This window comes from Diceros bicornis, chromosome 12, assembly GCF_020826845.1.
Source record: "Diceros bicornis minor isolate mBicDic1 chromosome 12, mDicBic1.mat.cur, whole genome shotgun sequence".
NCBI classification, from domain to species: Eukaryota; Metazoa; Chordata; class Mammalia; order Perissodactyla; family Rhinocerotidae; genus Diceros; species Diceros bicornis.
In genome coordinates, this window is record NC_080751.1 from 69,644,277 (window position 1) to 69,653,851 (window position 9,575).

Consider the following 9,575-nt stretch of genomic DNA (forward strand, 5'->3'; position numbering starts at 1 on the left):
TAAGCGTTTCCCCAATGGCAACAGTGTCTCCTGAAAAAAAAGCTTCTAAACACTTTTTGTTAAATTTGCAAGAGTTCGTAAAGAACTGGATTGAGTAGCACTGTATACATCATGAAGAGCATTGGGGTCTGTCTTGGGTTCTGGACGCTTAGTTTCTAACTGTGTTGCTAATTGGAGACACGGCATACCATCCAATAACTAACATTCACTTAGGCGAGGCCTCTTGTTAGCAACAGCAAAGGCTATAAATCCACGTTCAAATAGTCTTGATGGTTTTGGGAAAATGGCTGACTTCTTGTCATATCCCGTTGGCTCACATGGTTTTTGCTGGACGTTGGTCAGCTCTGTACCCCATCGTGTGGTGTTTTCCACCATCACTTCTGACACCAAATGCATGTCATTTTTCCACACCAATAGCCAATTCTCCAGTTCTCTGACACCAGCTGGGTGACCAACGATTCAATTCAGTCCTGGCACTCTCTACCTGGAGTTAGCGTCAGACCCCACATGTTACAGGCTCAGTCCTATAAGACTGCCCCCGCTTCAGACGCTAGCCACAAGTGGGGTCCCCAGGTGACCCACACTTCTGCCCAGCTGCCTACAAATTCAGGAGTTCCCTGCCTCCCCCAATTTGATAATTCACTAGGTGGACTCAGAACTCAGGAAAGTGCCTAACTTACTTTCACAGTGTACTATAATGAGTACAAATGAACAGCGTGGGGCCAGGTCTGGAAGGGCCTGAAGCATAGGAGCCTTGTGCCCATGGAATTGGGATGTGCCATCCTCCCAGCGTATGGATGTGTTCACCAAACTCCATAGATTAGGGTTTTTTATAGAGGTTCCATTACATAGGTGTGATTGATTCAATCATTGGCCATTGGTGACTCAACTCAATGTCCAGCCCCCTCCCCTCCCTGGAGGTCAGAGGGTGGGGCTGAAATTTCCAACCCCCTAATCGTGGCTGGATCTTTCCAGTGACCATCCCCCATCCTGAAACTATCTAACCCCCAAGTCCCCTGAGTCATCTCATTAGCATACAAAGACACTTATCACTCAGAAGATTCCAAGGGTTTTAGGAGCTCCATGCCAGACCAAATCTTTGTTTTTTTAATACTATATCTTTTGTTCACTTGGGCTTCTACATTAGGATTATTTTCAATTTCAGGACTTTTTTTGCTGAATTGTTTCAAAGCCACTTCTCGATTTGAAGACAGTTACTTTGGTTAAAATCAGATGATATAATCCACATATCCGTAATGAATCCTCTGGGTACAAGTGACCTGCGAATGTCACACAATGCTAAAACCCCAAAATGGGGGACAAAACGTGGGCGCGAACTCCCTGTATTTTGCGTGCAAGAGCAACCTTCTGGCTTATGGGCCAAGTGGAGGCCAGTGTCAATTTGAATAATAAATATTTGTAAATCTTACTTTCTTTGGATGACCAAATCAGTGAAGATTCTTAAGGTTGAGTGATTCATTCATCCATTCATCTCACAAATATGTATTGGGAGCTTACTGTGTTCCAGATGCTGTGGGCGGTGCTTGAAGCCACAAGATTGAATGACATGGTCCTTACCTTTGGGAAACACACAGTTCAGTCATCATCCAGAAGGGCAGACAGACAGTTCCACTGTGGGTGTAAGTATCACGGGGTGGTGGCAGGTGCTGGGAGCAGTGCAGGGGCACCTCAGTCAGTCGTGAGTCATAGGAAGAGTCAAAGATAAACTTCCAGCAGGAGGTGATGCTCGGGCTGTTTTGAAGGTGAAAGAAGAGCCGTGACCTGTGTTATGATAACAAGATGCAGGAAACTAAGAGAAGCGTGGTGAAGCCAGAGGGAATTTTCCTGAGGTTGAGTTGGATGGAAAACAGGTCAGCAAGAGGCCATGTCACAGGTCTTTGTGTGCAGGGCCAACGAGTTTCGAGTTTCGACTTTACCCAGAGGGTGATGGGGCCAGTGAAGGTCTGAAGAAGGGAGTGTCAGGTAATATTTGAGTTTTAGGAAGATTTCTCTGGCGACAGGTTGGAGGCTGATACAGGGAGAAGAGACAGGAGGCAGGGAGCCAGCCAGAGGGGCTCTGTAATTGTGGGGTGGTGCAGAGAAGATGGGGCCCCAGGGAGGGGAGCTCCCCGGGATCAGACAGAGTCAAGGTTAAGGACTCATCCTCCACAAGTCTGACCTCACTTTAGACACCAGCCACAAGCCTAGGGGTCCCCAGGGCCACCTTCCCTTTAGGCCAGCTTGCTATAAATTTGGGAGTCCCCATAGAATCCCTCAGGTTTGATAATTCCCTAGAATGACTCACAGAACTCAGGAAAGTTCTATATTCAATGGTTACAGTTTCATTATAGCAGAAGATGCAAATTAGAACCAGCCAAAGGAAGAGCCACATAGAGTGCAGTCAGGAGGTTTCTGAATGTGGAGCTTCCATCATCCTCAGGGTCTTGGCATTCTTCCGGCATGAAATGTGACAATACTCAGAGTATTGCCACCCAGAGACGCTCGCCCAAGCTTCAATGTCCAGCATTTTTATTAGGACTTCATTACGTAGGTACAACTGCTTGAATCGTTGGCTGTGGGGTTGACCTCAATCTCTAGTCCCTCACTCCACCCCCTAGGTCGGGTCTGATGTTGTGCGGGTCTGAGATCTAATCACACGGTTGGGCTTTCTGGTGTGACCACCCCTGTCCTGAGTCATCTGTTAGCACAAACTATCTGGGCCCATTATGAGTCACCTCGTTAGCATAAATGTCAGGTGTGGTCTGAGGGGCCTACCACGGATAACAAGACACTCTATCACTTGGGAAACCCCAAGCGTTTGGAGGTTCATCCCCCAAGGTAGACACGGGACACTGGTGAACAGGACACTGTGGGAACATGGGGAGTACAGGGCCTGGAGGGGGGATATGTTGGAAGGGGCAGGTTTCTGAATGATGGTGATGGGATGGACAGTTGAAAGGGTATGTGGTCAAGAGAGGGGGAGGGGTTTGGGAAGCAGAGTCTGTTGTTTTTTTTCCCTTATGGTGTGTGCTTTGGGAGTCTTGTTTAAGAAGCGTTTTCTAATCTCTAGGTTGTATAGATGCTCTATTACATTTTCCTTCTATTTACTAAATAAGCCCTCCTTCTCCCTGGTTTTTATGGGGCCATGTTGATTGACTAGCAAGAGCCAGTCATACATGGAACCGTTTATGAGCTATCTATTCAGTTCCACTGTTTACTTGTCTGTTCCTGAACTAGTACCATCCTGTTCTTGTTTCTATGACTTTGTACTAACAGACCGGAAGAGTCTGTTATTCTTAACTCTCGCTGGCTGTGGAGCTGGTGCCTCTGAGCTGGCTTTGCCCAGGAGGGCCTTGCAGAGCTGCTGGGTGAGAGAGGGGGACTGGGAGGGAACGTGGAGCCCTGTCCTCAGGATAAGGCTGAGGGCGCCTGGTGGGCCTGGCGTGACTGTGGGTTCTCAGTGTGGGACTTTCAGTGCTCAAATTGTCCTACGCAAACCAGCATAGGCTGGCCACCCTACATCAGCACCAACTCAGTCCTGAGAAATGAAGAAATGATGCCGCTCTCCTTCTGAGAATCACTCTCCCCTAGCTTTGGCTGGCCTGCATGGCCTCTCTGCTCCAAATACCCTGCTCTATCTAGAACAACATTCATCCGTTCAAGAAACAAGGTTTTCCAGACACAAGATCAAAGCTGAGGTTCCAGGGCAAGGAATTTCCAAACTACCAGGCTCGATGGTTTTCGTATCTGCAAAGGTCATGATAGGAAAGCCCTTTTCTTTTCTTTCTGGACTGTTGGTCATAACAGAGCTAAGCAGACAGCTGCCAGAAGTAGGCAGCAAACTGATTTGTTAGGGAGCCATCGCTGGGGCTTGATGGGGGAGGGGAGGGGGAGGCCAGCTCTTCTTTAACAGCCCAGGAGCTGTCAGATAGGAGGCGCCTCTCCACCTGAGTCCCAGGGTGCAGCAGTGCCAAATATGAAACACCAGCCCGGGCGGCTGGCGGCAGGACTGGCGGCATGTTCGGAGGCCTGGCTGTGCGGCTCAGCTCAGCTCAGCTGGCGCCTGCTCTGGGAGCATGCCAGTTTCCCACATGGGGATGAACGCATGTGAAAGATGACCGTTGTAAAGACATGAAGTCAGGGCGATCAGGCCTTCTGTTTATGAACCCGAGCAAGGGGCTGGTGACTCTGCGTTCTCAGGAGAATCGGTACGCCATCACTCCCTCTGGGCACTCGGATGGTGGTCTCGCAATGCACTCACCAGGTGGCTCACATCCTTCGACGGAGGTTCAAGGTGCCAGGTATCAAAACCAGGACCCCACGTCTGTCAGCCAGGTGTCTCCAGCCCACAGTGCGACCCCCAGGGGTGGGGAGTGAAGCTCCTTGCACCTCTGAGCTGCTCCGATATTTAGTCAACTCTTCCTCCAGCTCTCAGCCCCGGCCTCGTTCCACCCTCCAGGGTTGCCCCGGAGAATCTGGCTTGTTCTTTTCTCTGCCAGGCGCCCCAGACAGTTGAACATGCTTCCTTCTCCACGAGTCTCCCAGGCTCTCCAAGTTAACACTCCAGGTGCTGCCGGAGCTTTCGGGTTTGATGAGGCCCCTCTCCACCCTGGTCAGGACCAGCTGCATAATTTACAGAGAAGTTTAATAGTTTAGGAAAAACGCACTCTTCCTCCTGTGTGTTTCTCCTTGACTGTCACGCTGCTGTCACACTCACAACACTTCTGACACCAGATGAGTGGGGCTTTTTTCCCACCAGCTGGGTGTCCTGCGATTTAACTCGATTCTGACCCTATCTACCTGGAGGGAGCAGCAGATCCCGCAGGTTAAGGGCTCAGTCCCACACGACAACGATCTCCCCCACTTCAGATGCTAATCACCAGTGCTGTTTGTCGCCTTGCTTCAGACCGATTAGCTGTAGATTGGAGGTTCCTACAACCCCTCCTTCAATTAATTTGCTAGAGCTGCTCACAGAACTCAGGAAAACAGTTTACTTACTCTTTACTGGTTTATTATAAAGGGATATGATAAAGGACGCAGAAGAACATCCAGATGGAAGACACGCATAGGGCAAGGTATGGGGGAGGGGCGCAGAGCTTCCGTGCTGTCTCCGAGGGCACCACTTTCCCAGCACCTCCATGTGTCCGCCAACCACGAAGCTCTCTGACCCTATATTTTTGTGGACGCTTTGTCACTCAGGCACAATTGATCGTTAACTCCATTTCCACCCTTCTCTCCTCTCTGGAGAATGGAGGGTGGAGCTGAAAATTCCAAGCTTCTAATCATGGCTTGGTCTTTCTGGTGACCAGCCCCCATCCAGGAACCCATCATGAGTCACCCCTTTAGAACAAAAGACACTCCTATCACCCAGGAAATTCCAAGGGTGTCAGGAGCTCTATGTCAGGAACTGGAGTCAAAGACCAAATATCAGAACAAAAGATGCTTCCAGTGCTCTTATCACTTAGGAAATCACAAGGGATTCAGGAGCCCTGCGCCAGGAACTGGGGGCAGAGACCGGTAGATACATTTTCTGTTATCTCACACCAGTGAAAAACAAAAATGTTGGGCCTTTGTTCAGAAATTATTAGGAATTTCAAGATGGCAGCAGCAGAGCGTTAAAGCAACACAGGGCCCATGTGGCACACAGATCGCAGCCCGTGAGGCCGGCTCCGTCCCGGTCACTGCCTCATGGATACCCTCCGGCTTGTAAGAGTCTGGCTTAAAGGACAGTGGTCAGACTCATTTGGCCAAGTCGGCATGGGCATCAGACCTGTTCTGGCTCACTCCCTTGCCCGTTGTTGCAGCCTGTGGTCAGAGAGTTGAGCCACTGTCCTCTGAACCCCTGCAGGGCTGGCTGAAAATGCAGATTCCAGGGCCCTCCCAGACCTTCTGGATCGGAGTCTCTGGTGTGGGCTGGGCCCTCGGCCGTCTCTAGCCTACTGCTCAGCCCGAGCTGCTGCGTTAGGTAAGGTGGAGAATCACCGTTGGTCCCGGGCTTTTCTGCAGCCTCTGGGGGAGGAGGCTGGGTGGTTCATGGAGCTGATTGTCAACCAAACCTCTCACTCTGTTGCTGAGGCCTGCTGGTCCGCGCCATCGCCCCAACCTTGGCATGAGCAAGTTCTTTCTGACCTTCTCTTGCAACAGCAGGCCTGAGCTTACATCACCAGTCCGGGAGAGAAGCAGGAGCGGCCTGCCGGCACACTGTCCAGTGCCTCAGATGGAAGTGGACCCGGGTCTGTTCAGAGCTCCTGCCGTGTGCCCAGGAGACCAGACGCACCGGCAGGGCCGCCAGGGCCCGGGACAGTTGGGAAGGAGGTGTGGATGTCAGAACACATTCAGGTGGGCCTGGAAGGAGGGGACGGAACACAGGGACGCCTGTTTGCAGCCACGGTCACGAAGCGTGGCAGGGCCCCCAGAGGACTTGGACCCTTGGCCTCTGAATATGTTGCTGTTTGGCCTTCCTGCCAGGCCCTTCTCTTTTCCCAACCTCCCATCTTAGTTTTCCTTCTTAACCCCCAGGCCGGCTTTTCCCATCATCAGCTTTACACAGAGCATGAAATCTGTGTCCTGGGGGCTCCTGGTGCTCTCAGGACCTTCCAGCTGGTCAGAGCCCAGGGCCTGGAGACCCTGGAGAGCCCACCCTGGGGCAACACTGAGGTGCCTGGAACAGCTGGGAGGTCCAGCCCCCACTCCTGCTTCCACCCCGACAGGCCCAGTTGTGACTATCAGCCTGCCGAGCATGGCTGCATGGAGGAGAGGTTCCTGTAGCTAAGGACAAGAGTGTGAGGACCCCGGAGGTGGTCCAGCCCCGTCACTGTACAGATGAGGAGCCTGGGGCCCAGAGGGCAAGGGCCCTGACCAGGCCCCTGACCCCTCGGTCCCGGCTCTCCCCTCTCCTGCGCCTCTCAGACTCCTTCCAGTTCAGGAGCCTGGCAATGACCTCTCTACTGGGACAGCACTGCCGGGGTCCCCGCTTCCCGGAGTCCCGGGCAGGGGACTCACATGGATGCATCTCATGCCTCGGTTTGCCCTTTCCTCCCTGCCACAGACTCCCTCCAGCGCTTTCCAGCTGCAAGAAAGAGCCCCTGAAGACAGCTGTAGCTGCATGTAGGCGAGAAGAAGGTTTTGAAAAGCACATGGGATGCAATTTTATAGCACGTCTTGGGCCGGCCCCTTGGCTTAGCGGTTAAGTGTGCGCGCTCCACTGCTGGCGGCCCGGGTTCGGATCCCGGGCACTCACCGAGGCACGGCTTCCCCGGCCATGCTGAGGCCGCGTCCCACATGCAGCAACTAGAGGGATGTGCAACTATGACATACAACTATCTACTGGGGCTTTGGGGGAAAAAAATAAATAAATAAAATTATAAAAAAAAAAAAAAAAAAAGACGGCTTTATAGCACGTCTTGTTTTAGAAAACGTCAAGAATATACAAAAGTGGGGATATGTACCCATAACCTGGTTTCAGTAATTGTCAACTTATGGCCAGTCTTCTTCCGTCTGGACGCCCGGCCTTCCCCATCCTACTCCCCACCACACACACCCTGAATTATTTTAGAATAACTCCTAGTCATCATATTAGTTCCTTTGTAGACATTTTGGGTGTGTATCTCTAAGAGGCAAGGATTCTGTTTTAAAATATTATCACAATACCATTATCACACCCAAAACAAATTAACAATAAGAAAATGTAATTTTCTGAGGTAAACTATAATTGTCTGTATACCTGTGTGGTGTGTGGTGACACCACAGATGTGGCTTTACTGTGAGGAAAGGGGGCCCACCACTCTTGTGCTTTTTAAAAACAGCTTTGTTAAGATATAATTCACATGCCATACCATTCACCCATTTAAAGTGGTTTTTACTACATTAACAAAGTTGTATAACCATCACCGCCATCCAATTCCAGAATGTTTACATCACCCAGAAAGAAACCCCAGATCCTTTAGTGGTCACTCCTCACTCTTCCTCCGCCAGCCCTGGGCAACCTCTGGTCTATTCTCTGTCTCTATGGATTTACCTATTCTGGACACTTCATATAAATGGAATCATATAATCCATGGCCTTTTGTGTCTGGCTTCTTTCACTTGGCATAATGTTTTCAAGGTTGATTCATGTTGTAGCACAAATCTGTACTTCATTCCTTTTTATGGCTGCATAATATTCCATTGTATGGATAGACTACATTTTGTTTATCCAGTCTTCAGTTGGTGAACATTTGGGTTGTTTCCACTTTTTTGGTTATTATGAATAACACTGCTATGAACACTCATGTACAGGTCTTTGTGCCGACATGTGTTTTCATTTCTCCAGGGTATGTACCTAGGAGTGGCACCCTTGTGCTTTTCCAGGCCCTGGCCCAGCTCCTCCTGGGAGCAGATCGGTGTCCTTCCACCCATTTTGTTCATTATGCACAATGAAAACTGAACACAAGTTTCTTTTTAAAAAATATAGGGAGTGAATGTACTAATGGGGTCTCCATGGAGCTCACTGGGTCATTCATTCGCTTGCTCATTTAACGAGCATCCTGGAGAGCCTGCCTGGGGAGCCAGGAGACATGGCCAGGCCCTGCCCTGGGGAAGCCCTCGCTGTGCTGTGTGGGAGAAGCTATCTCTCCTCCATGGACACGTTACAATGACCCAGCGCACACAGGCCAACAACGGAAGCATTGCTAGGAATATTCTCCTCTTCAGTGGTCCCTTTCCAGAGGCAGTTACGGCCCCTCACACTGTCAGACCCCCAGAGTTGGGCCTGTACAGGCTCCCAGGCAAGATCGCCCATGCTCCTCACCAGACTTGGTCTGGATATTTCCAGACACCAAAAACTCCTTCTGTAAAGGACAGAGATTGCTGGGCCTGCGGATATTCTAGAGAATTGATTGATGGCGCTATAGGCAGCTCTAAAAACAGAGCTAACACAAATCAGAAAAGGGCCGCAGCCTTGGCGCCAACATGGCTGCCAGGGCTGCTTTACCAGGGCCGGCGCCCCTTCGCGTGTGTCGGTTCTCCAGGTTTAGTTTTTGGGGTGTGTGGTATACGCATGGTCTTATGTACCCTCGGCAGCAACACTCTAATGAAGAGATTACTGTTCGAATTCTACTGACAAGGAGATTGAGGCTTAGAGGGGTTGAGTGACTTTCTAAAGTCGCACAACTGAGCTGGAAGCCAGGAGTTGAATCGAGGTCTGTCTTGGGCCAAAATCCAGAGTTAGAGGTCACACAGGTACCTTGTGTTGCCCAAAATGCTGGGTTGGCCCAAGTTCTGGCCTTTGTCTGCCTTGCTAGGAAAGACTTTTGAAGAAAGGAAGCTGGTAGCCTCCCCGTGGTGCCCGTCGCCGTTCCTGCCTTTGGAAGAGGCTTTCACACCCCCGATTTCATTGTACCCCAGTATCCAGGGGGTGTCTTTCCATTTTTCAGGAGCAGAAACTGAGAAATCACATAGTCCACCTTAAAGAGATAGGTCAGTTTATGGAGTGGCAGGTGGAAATGCCCAGACCTCCAGGAGGGGTGTTCAAAGGGTCAGCCTCTGAACAGCTGCCAACCAAACCTTTAGGGACAGAAGTTCAAGAGGGAAACAGCC

The 9,575-nt window shown here is 50.6% G+C and overlaps 1 long non-coding RNA gene across 2 annotated transcripts; it reads left to right on the forward strand.

The window, feature by feature from the left end:
* Positions 1–53: 53 nt before the first annotated feature.
* LOC131412206 (uncharacterized) lies at positions 54–7,153 on the forward strand. 2 transcript variants are annotated; one of them, XR_009221717.1, is made up of 3 exons: positions 54–1,871; positions 5,849–6,315; positions 6,711–7,153. It is a non-coding gene; the product is annotated as an uncharacterized LOC131412206 (long non-coding RNA). The 2 variants fall into 2 exon arrangements; XR_009221718.1 differs by lacking the exon at positions 54–1,871 and having other exon boundaries at positions 5,574–5,970; positions 6,148–6,315.
* Positions 7,154–9,575: the final 2,422 nt, after the last annotated feature.